The 16,167-nt window shown below is 36.8% G+C and overlaps 1 protein-coding gene across 2 annotated transcripts in view; it reads left to right on the top strand.

Annotated features, from left to right (window-relative positions):
- LOC145666558 (sphingomyelin phosphodiesterase 5-like) overlaps positions 1-16,167 on the top strand; it is an 81,465-nt gene that overhangs the window by 17,958 nt on the left and 47,340 nt on the right. The window lies entirely within an intron of this gene.

Here is a 16,167-nt window from a genome sequence, read left to right as displayed (position 1 = left end):
TATTGTAGCAGTTTGGATCTTGTTGTAAATGGATTTACCGGGGAACTAAAATAATTCTGGGAGCTGATCGTATTGATATGAAAAATTCCGAAACAAGTAAAGACAAAAGAACTAAGAAATATCTATTTAGCCGACTTCAATTGTAAAGGAATTTTGAATAAATTTGCATTCCCTGAATTCTTTTACATAAAAAATATAAATTTTCTTTTAAGGTACGAATGAGAGGCTTTAGAAAATTAGGTAAAGCTAATTAAAATGATGTTGTCCTTTACAAAATTTAAGGGGAAGACCATGATCGAAAAAGCATCAGTCACACTATAAAAGTCAATGGCAGCTTTTGTCATTTCTTACGACTACTATTTGCACCTTGTCGCGGAAAATTTATTCGTATTATAAAACCGATGTCGTCCAATACATTTAACAGATCTTGAGAGATGAAATGACAAAAATTGTCATTGTTTCTGTCGCATAATATATTCTAGCTATGGGACCCATATCATTATATGACTTTCCCGATAGGTGACAAGTAGAATATAAGTCCCAAGTTCAAAACATAAAGAAAGAAACGGCTGTTCGTGCGTGAAATTATGAAAAATTTACCAAAATGGTTCAAATTATGATTTTGTGTTTCTTTACGAGAAAGAAGAATAAAAATAAAAATTGGAGCAATTCTAATCATGTATGTATAAGTCCACTATCTTATTCGAGTAACTAAATTAACTTCTTCAAATGTTTCAATCATTTTTGACATATGATATCTCGAAAACTTTTAGAGATATTAGAGGGAAGAATACGTGGCTGATAATGAGCTTTTTAATTATGTCACAATACTTTTGAACTTTACCTTCTGAGAAATGGCATATTCCAAAAGTAATTCAGTAACACCCTAACCTGAGTTTTATCAAATGATTAGCGAGAATGATACGGCGTGCGTGGTCCAGGGTTTAATTCCCGGTGTGGCACTCAAACATTGCGATCTTGACCAAATATTGAGAGAAAAGTTGGGAAACTAAAACATAGGGGACTCCGATCCAGGCCTGTAGCCAGCCCAAAAATGTAGGGGGGCCCGGCTGAAGTTAGGGAGGGGGTCGATGCAACCATATTATAGTTCATTTGCCAGTCTACCGTGAAAAGTTTGGGGGGACCGTCCCCCAGACCCCCCATGGATACGAGCCTGCTCCGATCTAGACCCAGATCACGGGACCCCTCTTTCCACGTTCATGAGACACCCAAACACTCAAAAATCTACAGAGAAGAGAGTTTTCACGTTCTATGTTCTATCTATGAATCACTACTTGCTCATATGAAAAATGCACATAATTTATTATTATTATTATTATTATTATTATTATTATTATTATTATTATTATTATTATTATATTGGGCTATAGTTTTCGCCTATTCTGTTGTACCATCCTCGAGAGTGTACGACATCCGACATCTTTAATAAGGTGTGGTCGCCCCAGTTTTTATATGGTTTGGTTCGATGCTGATTTCACTGTCCTTTTCCCATCTTTGAAATATGGGGACTCGGTGGCTCAGTGGTAGAGCGTTCACCTCCGATGCTTAGGATCCCTGGTTCCATCCCAGCTCGCGCTGTGTGGACTTTGTGGTAGACAAACAACGTACTCGTGGGTTTTCTCGGGGTTGTCTTCATTCTACCATTTCATTCATTTCTCATCATCACCGCCTCCTTTAGTCTAACTAGCATAAGTGTGGGACGTAAAACTGAAAGATTTAATTTCTACCTTTGAAATATACTAAGCACGGCAGATTGCGAAAACACGACAAGTCGCAATCTTTCCGAAATAAGGCTCCCAGCCATTTAGTTACACTAATAAACTCTGATATATCGCAGGGGCGGATCCAGGCTGAATGTTTGGGGGGGGGTCGAAGTCAATAGGTTTTATTTAACATTTATAATACAAAGGTGAAAATTCTTAGGATAACCCTCCCTTCATTCGCGGCCACTGAGTGGAAACACTGAGTTGCGCCACTGATTGTGAAAAGACAAGCAACCGACAGCAGGTACCAAGGGTTCTTGTTATTTTCTGTTTCTCCCCCCTTTTATTGCCCAAACTATGAGTGGTGTTGCCAGGACACACAGAAATACATGGAACACGCAGAAACACACATACAGCCGTTTATGGTTCGTGATTTCAGTGTCCATTCGGCGACTATCCGGTTCATGTAGTTCGTAGAAGCATTTCCACCGTCTCAAGTTATTCCAATTTGAGAAATGGCTGTTAATAGTAAGCAAGCACTTCTTCTTATTTTGCTGCTCAAAAAGAAGAAACGTAGGGGGAAAAAACGAATGTCCGTGCATCCTATTCACAGGTTCCTGAGGATTCACAGGACGACTCTCTTTCTGCTAAGAGATCTGCCTTAGAGGAAGATTTGCTGTCATTCACACTATATACATATGCATATTATTTTCATACTTTTTTTTTTTTGAGGTGTTGCAGCTCCAAAGTCAACATAAACTTTGTAATTAATTTCTCAATTTATATTCTTTTGTTAGACGCAGGTAATACTCTTCCACTTACCAATATTTTTGTTTATATATTTTTATTACTTACTCCGGTGCTTGTGGTCCCTAGTTCGATCCCAGCTCGCGCCGTGTGGACTTTGTGGTGGACAAACACCGTGCTCGTGGGATTTCTTGGGGTTTCCCGTTTCCACCATTTCATTCATTTCTCATCATCACCGTCTCCTTTAGCCTAACCGGCATAAACGTGGGACGTAAAACTTATGAAGATTTCATTTCATTTTAATTATTTAGAGTTCAACGTCATTTCAACACCTACGCTACTAGGCTACATGGGACGTAGATCTACAAACCGCAGTACCTGCCACCGGAAATCGAAACCGACTCCTGCAAGGGCGCAAAGTTTTAAGCATTTAGCCACAAGGAATCCCATCAATATATATTTGGTTTTGTCAACAACATATTTCCGTCCTTTACTTCTTTCCTTAATGATTTAATAATAATATTAATAATAATAATATTATTATTAATAATAATAATAATAATAATTAATAATAATAATAATAATAATAATACGTAATTCTGTAAAGACAATAAAGTGGAGCGTGCCAATATTTTTTTCAAATTAGTCTGGAAACCAAAAATGGTACATGTGTACCAGGTTTGGTTTTAGTAAACAGATTAGAGTCGACATGGAATATTATTCTTGGGACACAATTGATTACAGAAAACCGCTTCTCCCTACCTATTACCGTTTTTACCTTATAGTAATCAACGTTTAAACCGGAAGTAGTTGATGTATGCCATTTCTGGTTTAAATAGAGGGTTAATAGGGGAGATAGTACATATATTTGAAATGCTAAATTGATTACAAAAACACTTTTCGCTACCTATTATCGTTTTTATTCTATGGCGATCAACACTGAAAGCGGAAATGGTTGATTTCTGCCACTACCGATTTGAATAAAGTGTTAAAAGAGAACATGTGAACTATTCTTAAAACGCTAAGTCGATTCCAAGGAAATCGAACTTGCTCTCTTATCGGTTTTCTTTATATAGATTAATATTGAAACCGGAAGTCGTACTGGATTTCTACCACTTCCGGTTTTAATACAGTATTAAGGATGGACATGGAAGATATTCTTGGAACAATTAATCGATTTGAGAAAACCCCTTCTCGCTATCTATTATGGCTTTCGCTCTATAATGGCAACGTTAAAACCGGAAATGGTTGATTTTTACCACGTCCGGTTGATTAATCGTTTCCATTAACGAACTCGGACGAGATACCATAATCGCTCCACACATCTATTGCAAAAACAGAATATAACAATTTGGTATTTGTCCAAGAGTTATCGTAGGAGTAACGGACGGACGGACTAAGAATACAATATTATAAGTCCCGTTACGTGATAATAATAATAGTTATAAACGTATCCAGAAATGATTCATTTGGCATAAGGGGTGGCTGCTAATCTGGTGATTAATATAAATGACCAATACCCAAAGAACAAAACATAATAAACGATTAGGCAGAGTTGGATTTACCACTAGGCCCGAGTCTAGGGGCGCAACGTTTTGAGGGGAACACTTTGAATAAAAATTTAATTAGCAAGACGAAGAAAAGTGCAAAAATATATTATTATTATTAATAATAATAATAATAATAATAATAATAATAATAATAATAATAATAATAATAACAGAAGTCAAACAGTCTCCAAATAATAATTGATTTAGCAAGTCTATTGGCGTTAATCATTGGTCGTCGAAGCTAAATAGAATTTTAACGTTCTACTTGCAGTAGACAGTAGCGAAGAGGTGGGTAATTATGGTGTATTGCACTTCCTTGTGCTCTTCAACACCTTGTCACAATATAAATCTAGATAAAGTTCAACAATCCAACAAGGGCGCCCATGTTGTGGTTTACAAGGGGGGCAATATAAGCGACGTTTCAAAAATACTTTCAAATTTTGCTGTAACTAATGTAAAAATTCTATTGGATTTTCGATATTCTGAAGTACAATTTCCTCTAGGGGGGCGATCGCCCACCTTGCCCCTCCTGATGGGCGCCCTTGCAATCCGATTATTTTATTCCCTTTAATGAAATTCTTAGTGTTGGAATATTCAAATTATTACGGGCGAAAATTCAAAACGAATTTATTTCATTATTGCGCCAACGCATATCGTAAAACTCATCATTCTCTGTAACTATTTCAAACAACAAGAAAAGATCGTGAATGTATAGTAATTAAAGTCTTTCTTCACAACATATGTAAAATGAAAATTCATTAAAATTTTTACTAAAACGAAATAAAGGTATGCATAAAATAAGTTTTTCATTATTATTTTCTATTGTGTTAAAAATTTCCCCCATCGGGGAGGGGTAGTAAACCCGCGACTAGGGCAGGCACGGAAAGATCAAGTGTGCATGTTTCGTCTGATCAGCACCTTTTCTTCTTTTCTTTCTTCAGCACCTTTTTTTTTTTTTTTTTTTTTTTTTTAAACAACATATACATACATTGGCATCGAGATACACTGGCAACCTTGTGCGGTGACCGCCACTTCATTGTCCTCGTACGAAGGCTACAATTTAAAGCAATGCTTTTCCTCGAGTGGAAGACACTGAGAGTTGCTCGAGACAGTTGCTCGAGAGCGGTCGGTGGCGACAACCGTTTTAGTGGAAGCAACTGCAGTGGAAGCAAACGAAGGCAGCAATTTAAAGCAATGCTTCACAAGCAGTTGCTCCACTGAGTTGCGCCACTGCAGTGGATAAATATGAAGAGGCTGTAAGTTTTATTTTTAAAATAAAAAATCCTATTCCGAAGCGGGGGCAATTGCCCCGACCGCCCCCTGGATTCATCCCTGATATATCGTTGTACTTCCCCACTCAACGCACAAGCACCACACTGACTAATCAAGTGAGATTCCTGTCACAGTCTAGCACATGGTTTTTATTCCTCGTAGCCCTTATCTCAGCCCAGTGATTTCGTTCGAAAAGTATCAAGTGGTCACAATGTTTTCGCTGATCAGTATTAGTTTTGTTGACTTTTAATTTACTGAATTATCTGTCAGGTGTTACCGTCTTCACAGGTAAAAAATGAGATATAGTTGCAACATCACATAATTTTAACATCCTAAAACATTATAACGTTTAACTTCGAAACTGAAATGTGCCTCTTTTTGCTCTGGACCTTCCAGCTTTGCGGGCCCTGCATGCCCATTAGTTATGCCACACCATTCTCTCTACTCAAAAGGGTAGCGACAGTCAAAATTTATTCTGTCCATTTTTCATGCATCATACACTTCAGGAAAAAAAAATCATATAGTACTGATAATTATAAGAAAGTGTTAGTATTGTTTGTTAGCTTTCTGTATACAAAAAACTAACGGTATTTATCTCATATTTTGGTAACAATAGAAAAGAAAAAAAAGTTTTGTGTGATAAACGGACGAAAGAAAACTTAACACAAGTTATGGAGAAACCCATAAACGAAATTCGATGCGAATAACCTTATGCTAATTCTCGCTTTTCTTTCAAAAAAAATCTATTCCTGCTTGTAGAAAGAAAAGATTACCCATCAATGGTTGAGGTTTTGCCCTGCAGCTGAACACGGCTTGTAAACAGACTGCAGGTGCACGAAAAAAAAAAGTAATAATAAGCTGTTGGATTCCTCCCCCGCCCACTTCAAGTGTGGATACTTCAGTCAGAGGATTTCCTGGACGCATTCATACTGACCAGTACGATCTTTCAGTTCTTCCCACTAGCGATACTTCCCATAGCTAGCTGAAAAACTGAGCATCTGGTGGCGGAAAAGCAAAATACTTCTAGAAGGGAAGGGAAAAGTAACCTTAATGCTCGGAGCTCCCAAGACTATGTAACGCATTATATTTTAAGTGCTGAATTCAAACTTCAGTATTAATGGAAGTTTCGATGTACAGTAAAGCAAGCTGCATATTCAAGGAAAACCTGTCGTGAAAGAAGTATTCGGGAAATTCCCGCAATTGAACCCACAAGGCATCGGAAGTGAATACTTCAACAATAAAACTATTTATTTTATGCTGGAAGATATTTAATTTCATTTATGACATTTTGAAACATTTACTTTAATAAAATATGAATTATAGGCCTATCTTTGTTAATAGTTTTAAATTAATTTTTAGGAAACCGTCTTGCAACAAGTGCTTGGGAAATTCCCGTAATTGAACGCACAAAGCATCGAAAGTGAACTTCAACAATAAAATCTTTTATTTTACGTTGAAAAATAATAATTTATTTCATATAAGACATCTTAAATTAATATAGCTATTTGGTATTCATATTTGGCGAACGTCACAGGCTCCTGGGATGACTCGATCTACATTTGTTCGTTTGTGTGCCTGTACCACACAGTGTTCAACTTTTGGTCTTTTAAATTATAGGATACAAGCTGGAAACACACTAAATTTTCTGTATAGATTTTTCCGCATACCAACGTAAAATTATAAAATGGCGCCCTTTCTTTTTTTTCTTTCAAACTAGCGGATATCCACGCTACAAAGAGCAGTTTTCGGTTTTTCAAGTTAAAATTTTCAAAGTAGAAACACGAGAGATTAAATTAGCTATATATATTTTGGTGGCATAAAATTTTAAAATGGCAGCCATTATTCAAAATAGCGGGTATCCATGCTACAGGACGCAATTTTCGGACTTTTTAAGTTGAAATTTTGAGGGTAGAAGCACAAAACATTCTAAATTTGCTGTATAGATTTTTTCGGCTATCCAATATAAAATTTCAAAATGGCGGCCATTTTTTCAAAACAGCAGTGAGTAGAAAATTGTTGCAAGTTGTAACAATGACAGTCTTAAAATATAAATCATATTTTAACATTTTTACCCCAAAGACATTGAAATATTTCGAAAAAACCTAATTAAACCCGAAAATACCCGAAAAAACCACTTGGGCCCAGGTGGGTTGTTTTTTTTTTCAAACCCTGGTGCAACTCGTTCAAATTCACCATTATTTCATCTCAAATTTACCATTCTCCAGTTTTATTGCACCATTTTCAATGAAATATTCCAAATATTTTGATGGGCGCAACCTGCGCTACAAAACCCGCTTGTGGGTATCTGTCCTGTCCTCACCAAATGATCCCTGTATCCCAGATACAAGAATATAAATGCCAGCCAGTCAATAACCGTGCCCATAGATTTCTGGACTGTAAGAAAAACTCAGAACAGCCTATTAATTTACTTTAAAAAAAAATAAATTGGAAATACTATTATTACTTACTTTCTAGATTTCCCATATTTTTTACTGTTTGTACGAGGATTGTTCTGGGAGTAATGCCTCCTCTATTTTTTTTCATGGAAACTAATGGAGATACATAAATCACAACAGCACAGCTAAACAGAGCAAAATTTCAGCTGTAGACTGTCATTTTTCCACATGGTTCCCACTATTCGTTATTCAGTTTTGCCAACGATGAACTACAGCCTGCATGCCGCACTTGTAAAAATCGGAACGAGCTAAGGCTAACCACTTCCTAACAGCTTTGATATTCTAACATTTTTTCCAATGCATTACAGCCGACATTCAGCTTTGTACACAATTCTTTGGTCGTGATCCGCGATCAGCACGGATGAGTTGATCAAGACGCTCTACATTGCGAGGGATGACAGCTGTGCAGGGTCGACCGGGCCGTGGCTTGTCATGAACACCCTTTTCACCAGCTTGAAAATGCTGTACCCATCGCCTCACATTACTCACGTCTATTGTATCGTCTCCATAAACCTTTACCAAGCGTCGATGGATTTGAATCGGCGCAATTCCTTCAGCAGCGAGGAATTCAATCACACATAGTTGTTTTATATGAGCTGTTTTATATGAGCTGTCTGCGGTTGTTTTATATGAGCCCACGTCCATATCAGGCTTCATTTTGGAACACTGCTATGCTGGCGCCAACTACCGCAGAACAACGGGACCAGCTGCAAATAAGAGGAAGGTTCAAGCATTAGCACTATACCAACGACATCTGGCACGGACATACAAAATCAACATAAAAAAATAGGAGGCATTAATTTCGGAATGACCCTCATATTATTCATGAACCATATCAAGCATTTTCGAAGAGATCCGCAGTTTGAAATTAGTTTCTAGTCACTTCTTTCTAAGTACTCTTGCCGGGCATTCAATGTGTGTCTACCGAACAAAATAATTACACATGTCATCCAGCGGACTATCTACCACTTTGTTTTCCGGGTGTTAAAGGAAATCATTAGAAATACTAAATTTATGTCATACTTGTCTCTTCAGAAATTATCATCAACTTAAGGGGAGTACAACGCAATAACGAATTTTCTTTGTAAGCTTGAATTGTTTCTATTTGTTTTACTACCTTATAACCTAAGAGTACCGCCTGTATAAGAATGATTAAAATTTGAGAGGAGGAATATATAGCAGCAGCAATAGAAAATGCATTTTGAGAATATAGTAGGCGCTCACAACTTCAGTAAATTTGACGCGTCCTGTCACTTTCATATTGTTATTCTTTTAGTAAGTGACAATGATATTCATATTGTACTTGGCGTAAAGCATAGTTTACATTACTACTCGCTGATCTATTCTTTAACCAGAGGTGGTCGTTTGAGATTGTAAACAAAATTTAAAACTTACCGCTCCACTGTAAAGAAACAGACAAAAACCAGGGATGAAATAAATCTCAAATAACCCCTTCACCAATAATAGAATTACCAAAAACCTTTCTTGTTCGACAAGCCTCTTTGACACATCAAACGAAGAACTATTAAAAGCAAGTGGTTTAATCTTATTTAAAAAAAATGAAGCTTTCTTATGGTTAAATGGTTAGCCTGGCAATCTTTGGTAAGCATGGTCATCCATGAAGTTGTAGTATAGTATCATTATTATAGCGGTACGTGACGTTTGGGCGCGGACGTTTGGGCCCCGCCGTTTGGGCACTGGACGTTTGGGCGCGAAGCCATTTGGGCGCCAGACGTTTGGGCGCGAGTTAAAAAGTCGTTATGTTAGGCGCTGAGTACAAAGTTCGAATCAAGATATCACAAGGTGTCTACTGTAGTGGAAGTCCTTGAATTATACTGGATTTTGTTTTACATACTAGAAATACTGGAATTTCAAAATTATAAAAACTGAATTAACAATTACATTTTGTAAATTTAAGTTTCAATGAAAGTTAAGTGTGCTTTTTATTTGATAACTTTTCAAGCCAAATGTAAGTCGACCAGACTACATATGATTAACTGCATTACATACATAGTGAGCCTATTCCATTAAAAAACTTAAAGCAGGCCTTCTACTGTAGTTACGCAATAAGTGTGAATGTCAAACACATTTCTAGTGGCTAAATGACCAATATATGTACACTTAACTATTATTTTTCACTTTGAAATCGTTGTTTTTTTTTCTTTCGCCACTTTCTTTAATGCAGATTAAATGCTTACAATGGTACGAAAAAAATGTGTGTTAAGTTTTGATTTTTATATTGGAATGTTAATAAAAAAAGTGATACCAGAAATACGGCATACTACAGTTCCTAAACTCAATGTGTTAGACATCCTGTATGCAAAATATGTCTTACACACCATGTATGCAAAATATCTTTCCCTCAACTCGATTAAGATATAGGATTTTTAGATTTCTGGGCTCTCGGCATCTAAGGCCATTTAGCCCGTCACGTTTGAGGGAGCACACTATCCGGGGAAAGGGAAGGAAGGAAGCGGCCTGGACCTATAAATTAGGTACCACCCCGGCATTTGCCTGATGTGAATGAAGAAAACCCAGGAAAACCTCATTCAGGGTGGCTGGTCTGAAAAAGAGTTTTACACTTTTTCGACCGAGTGCCCCCACCGGGAATCGAACCCGGGACCGATCGCACCGAAGGCGAGAGTGTTAGCGACTACGCTGCAATCTTTTATTGGTAGTTCTTTATTGGACTTAAGGAAGAGAAGAGTTTGGCAAACGTAATACGAAAGAAAACAAATTTTAATATTCATAAATATGTAATTATTAACTTTCTTTAAAAAAATACAAAAATTAAATCAATATGTTTTAATTAACATTAAGAAAATTAACAGTTCGTCTGATTCCTTTATTTCCTAGCTTTCTTATATAATACAAAAATTAGATCAGAATTACAAGAATCGTGAACAAGAGAAAAATCAATCCATGACGAGGTTAGGCAACAAATGTCACAAACCCATTAAACTATTTAATTTAGATGAATAAATAAGATAGAGATAGAAAATATACAGATAAATGAGGTGAGATAAAGATAGAAGTGTAGGAAATGTACATATCTTGATTGGCGCTTAGTTTTCAGTGCCTAGCTTACTTTATATGTCGTAAATTGTGATTTTTACTATGTACCTCGCGCCCAAACGTCTGGCGCCTAAACGGCTTTGCGCCCAAACGTCCGGCGCCCAAACGGCAGCGCCAAAACGTCCGCGCCCAAATGGCGGCGCCCAAACGTCCTGTCCCGTTATTATAGTATTGTTAACCAATCTCCAAGAATAAAACAAAACGAAAGTTGAAACGATGATTGTCATCAATGAACAAACAAGTTCTCCCATCTAAAACGATAAAGTATTTATTTTTATTTATGTACTTGTATATTTATACAAGTACATAGACTTCGAGGCGAATTGAGGTCAAAACATTAATTTTGGAAAACCTGCAGATTACTGCTATGAAAACCGTTGGGAAGGATTGAAGTTCGCCGAAGAAAATGTACAATATCCACTTCATATATAATTTGAGAAATATAGAAAACAATACATCTTTAATCGGTAATGATTTTTTTTCCGATTATCAAGTTAATGATTAAGTACAAATCTGTAAATAGCACAAAGGATTTGAAATATACCATATATACCATAAAACCAATTATGAATTAGAGAGAGACCTATATCATTAGTCAATGCCAACAAATTCAAGTTTGCCTCTATCGATATAGTAGATATAATTACGTCTATCCCTTTGGATATTAAGAGTATACAACCGAAGAAAATAAAGGGGATATATGGTTTAAGGATACAAAATTGATATGAGCGAATGGGCAAACTCAGGCATTAAAGATCTATAAGAGCAACAGAGAGGAAGAAAAAACAGCAAAGATGAGGAAAAAAATGAGTGAGTGGATAGTCTTACCTATATGACCTAGTCTTTTGCATAAATTGAAAAAAAGAACAAAAATATGGATTTAGAGTAGCACAAATCATCATCATAGGTATTCTGCCTTTATTGGCAGGTCACTTGCCGCAGCTGAAAAGCTTCCGTGCTCCACGGCCCTCCGCTAACTTCTTCGTCTTCGCGTATGATCTTTCTGTTTTTATATCATCCATTAATTGTAGTCTCCTTCGCTCCCTCCCTCTCTTTCCCGCCACCATACCCTCTAGGACGTCCCTCATGATACAATCTCTTCTTAGGCAATGCCCCAACCAGTTTCTCTTCCTCTTCCTAATAATATCTAAAAGTGTTCTTTTCTCACCCACCATTTCTAACACACTCTAATTCGTTTTCCGTTCGATCCAACTAATTCTTTCCATTCTTCTCCACACCCACATTTCGAAGGCTTCCAGTCGATTTTCATCACCTTTACGTAATGTCCACGTTTCCGCCCCATACAGTACAACATTCCACACGAAGCATTTTATGAGTCTTTTTCTCAACTCTTTATTCAAGGTCCCACAAAACAGACTTTTCTTCCTCCTAAAGGCTTCTTTCGCCATTCCTATCCTTGCTTTTATTTCACGTTCGCACTTCATGTTATTACTAATAATACTGTCCAGATATCGAAAACTATTCACTTGTTCTATTTTTTCCCCTCCTACTTTTATATTTGACACAGACCCCTTCGTTCCAATCACCATGGCTTTTGTCTTTCTAACATTTATTTTCATCCCATATTCTTCAAAGCCCTTTCTTATTTTTTTCTAACATTTTATTGATTTTCTTTTCAGATTCTGCAACAAGCGCCATATCGTCTGCAAATCTTATGCATCTAATCATTCTACCTCCTACCGAAATGCCATCACCATCATGTAAACTCTTTTTCACTATCTCTTCTAGATAGATATTAAATAGTGTTGGCGAGAGGCAGCATCCTTGTCGAACTCCCCTTCCAATTGCACTCTCTTTCGTCAGTTCTTCCTCTGTCTTAACACTTACTTGTTGGTTCATGTATAAGTTTCTTATGAGTCTTCTATCTTTCCATTCCATCCCTATCTTCGTTAGAACTCCCAACAACAATTCCCAATTCACGCGGTCAAAAGCCTTTTCTAGATCAATAAATATAACATACACCTCTTTCCCTTTTTCTTTCACCGATCGCCCTTAATAATCTAATTGCATCTCTTGTGCTCTTGCCTCTTCTGAACCCGAACTGCTCCTCCTCAACTTCTTTATTTGTTCTTTCATATAACCTTCTGTTCAGTATTCGGAGCAGAATTTTAGCTGCATGAGATATGAGACTAATAGTTCTATAATCCTCACATCTCTTTGGGTTCGATTTCTTAGCCATCGGTATCATGATCGTTTTCAGAAAGTCTTTTGGCCATTCTCCTGTTTCATATATTTCATTGCATAGTCGGAACAATTCTTTCTTTCCCTTGTCTCCTATATTTTTAATGAATTCGATTGGTATGTTATCTATTCCGGTTGCCTTTCCATTCCTAATCTCGGATATAGCCTTTTCAAACTCATCCCTAAGAATATTAAATCCTTTATCATCCTCGCCTACTTCATTTTCTACTTCAATTTTTAGGCTACACGGTCTATCCCTACTCTCATATGTCTTCAAGTATTCTTTCCACCTTCCTATGACCTCATTTCTCTTGCTGACTACCTTCCCATTCTTATTTTCTACTGCTATCATAATACCCCCTTGTTTCCTCCGAAATTCCATAGATTTCACCTCCTTGTACATTTCCTCATATTTCCCAACTCTTTCTAATTCTTCTATGTCCTCGCATTTTCTTTTGTAAAACTCTTCCCTCGCTCTGTCTGTTTCTCTTCGTAATTCATTATTTAACTTTCTGTGCATCTTTCTGCCCTCTTCTGTATCAATCTGTTTCCACATCTTCCTCTCCCTCATTTTCTGCAACATCTGCTCTGTAACCTATGGTTTCTTAGCAGTTTTGTGTTTGCGATAACTGACTGCTTCTTCTGCAGCCTGCTGTAAGCAACGTTTAATATGTTCCCACCGTGTGTTACTACCTGCACCTATTCTTTCCTCGTTTGAACATTTTTCTTCGAATTTTTTAACGAAAAGATTTCTTATTTCCTCGTTTTTCAACTTTTCAGTATTCAACACTTTGTTACCTACTTTTCTTCTGCCTACATTTTTCAGTTGAATATCTATCGGCCAGCACAAGATTATGATCAGAGAAAATATCAGCCCCGGGAAGGGTCTTCGCGTTCTTTAAGCTATTCTGATACCTGTTCTGAATCATAACATAGTCTATCTGATATCTTCCGCCATCTATTGGTGATTGAACCAAGTGTGTTCCCAATTACTAGTGAATTCTGTCTACAGAAATTCACCAGTCCCTCTCCCCTTTCATTTCTTTCGCCTAAACCATATTTGCCTCCGATACTACCTTCCTGTTTTTCTCCCACAACTGCATTGAAATCTCCTATTAGAATTATCCATGCACCCTTCTTCTCCCTATCTATAATTGCTTCTATTTTCTCATAATTTTCCTCTACTTCTTCAGTTGCATGCGAAGTCGTCGGTGCATATGTCTGTATCACCACTAGATCCTTCGTTTTTCCTTTAAGTCTTAACATCATAACTCTATCATCAATAAATTCTACTTTCACTACCTTCTCCTTTAAGCGCTTTCCAAGAATTATTGCTACGCCATTATAACCGCCCTTTTCATTACCTGAGTAGAACATTCTATATCCTTCGCTGTTCAATACCCCATTACTTTCCCATCTAACTTCAAACTCATACCAAATCTAAATTATTTTGTTTCATTTCTTCTTTAAGATTTTCTAATTTTCCTTCCTGTAACATAGTACGTACGTTCCATGTCCCTATCCTAAACCTTTTGCTCTTCCTTGTCTTTCTTTCTCTGTCTGTCTTCACCCCATTATTACTTTCTCGTCCAATAGTCCTTCCCAAGCCATCCCCCTCCCGGCGATCCGAATGGGGGGATATTTTACCTTCGGAACTGCATTTTGACCTGCGAAAGACCATTGTTCATAAGTTCTCTTTTTGCTGCCAGCAAACTAGGGAACATAGAGTGGTGGTTTCCCGTCGCCTTCCACCCCGCAGTATCCCAGCCGTTAAAGTCACTCTGACCACGACTGGGACTAATGTCCAAGTTGCCGTACCAATCATTATGATTTCCGCCAACTTGGCTACTGGAGAACTGCTACCTTCTCCCAGAACACTCTTCGTCTGGCTACTCCATTTAGACCAATTCGGTAGGGGTGGCCCTTCTGTTAGTGAACTACCACCGACACAGCTCTAAATTTCACTGTAGCACGCAATCCTCCCCACCCGACACATAAGTGTCTTCGTAAAGGTGGTGTTTATCGGGGAGGAGTAGCACAAAAATACCTATAAATTTAGAGAAAATATTTAACAGGTTATAAACATTAGAAAATCAATCCTTTTCAAGCATTTACTCTGTGATGTGTGAGTATAAACATACTTACATAGGCATGACTAAAAGAAATATACAAAGGACGGTAAAAGGGCACCTGAGAGATTCAAAGGAACAAGATCTAATAGTGTCAAGCGTATCAAGACATCTAATGATAACTAAGTATTCCATAAACAAGATAAACGTACTTCACAAGGCGTCTTCACAAATAGAAAGAATTATGCATGAAATATATTTTATTAGGTTCAGGAACCCATATTTAAATCATGATAACGGAGTGTTAGCTAAGTTATGGGATCAAATCATTCAATACAATAAATCACTGCACAAAAATTCAACGAACTACTAAACAAATTACTTATTAATATTTAATGGTTTCATGAACTCATAACAGGAAAAAGGTGGACTCAGATTAAGAACACTGTAATAGTAGGTGGAGATACAGGAAGATGTGAATAGTGTGCTTTTATATTTAAGGTCATTATATTTTACTTGTTATTTAATTATTAGTACTGAATAATACAAGAAAGATTTATAAGGAAGAATTTAGTGCTGTTTTCAAGGAAAGTTTTAACAACAGGATAAAGAACCAGGAATGTGGAAGAACAGAAAACACAAGGATGTAATCCATAGGAAAATCTTATTTTCGTCCAATTTTTCATTCCTCACAGAAGATAACAGAAAAAGTTAACCGAAATATAAGATAAATCTAAAAACCAAAAGAAGACGAACAGATAAATAATTTACTTAATTATATACATAAATATACAAGTACATACAGTAAATAAAAATAAATACTTTATTGTTTTAGATGGAATAACTAGTTTGTTAGTTGGTGACAATCATCGTTTCAATTTTCGTTTTATTTCATTCTTGGAGATTGGTTAGCAATATTATAATCATATTATACTACAGCTTCATAGATTTATAGTAGTGGTGGGCACAAAAAACGTTTTTTCGGTTTTCGGTTTTTAGAAAAACCGAAACCGGTTTTTGAACATTTTCAAAAAACTTGCTTCGGTTTTTCACCGAAACCGATTATCGGTTT

The sequence above is a fragment of the Thermobia domestica genome, chromosome 12 (assembly GCF_964235325.1).
Source record: "Thermobia domestica chromosome 12, izTheDome1.hap1.1, whole genome shotgun sequence".
NCBI classification, from domain to species: Eukaryota; Metazoa; Arthropoda; class Insecta; order Zygentoma; family Lepismatidae; genus Thermobia; species Thermobia domestica.
Note: the sequence above shows the minus strand (reverse complement) of the source record. Positions and strands in the feature narration are given on the sequence as shown.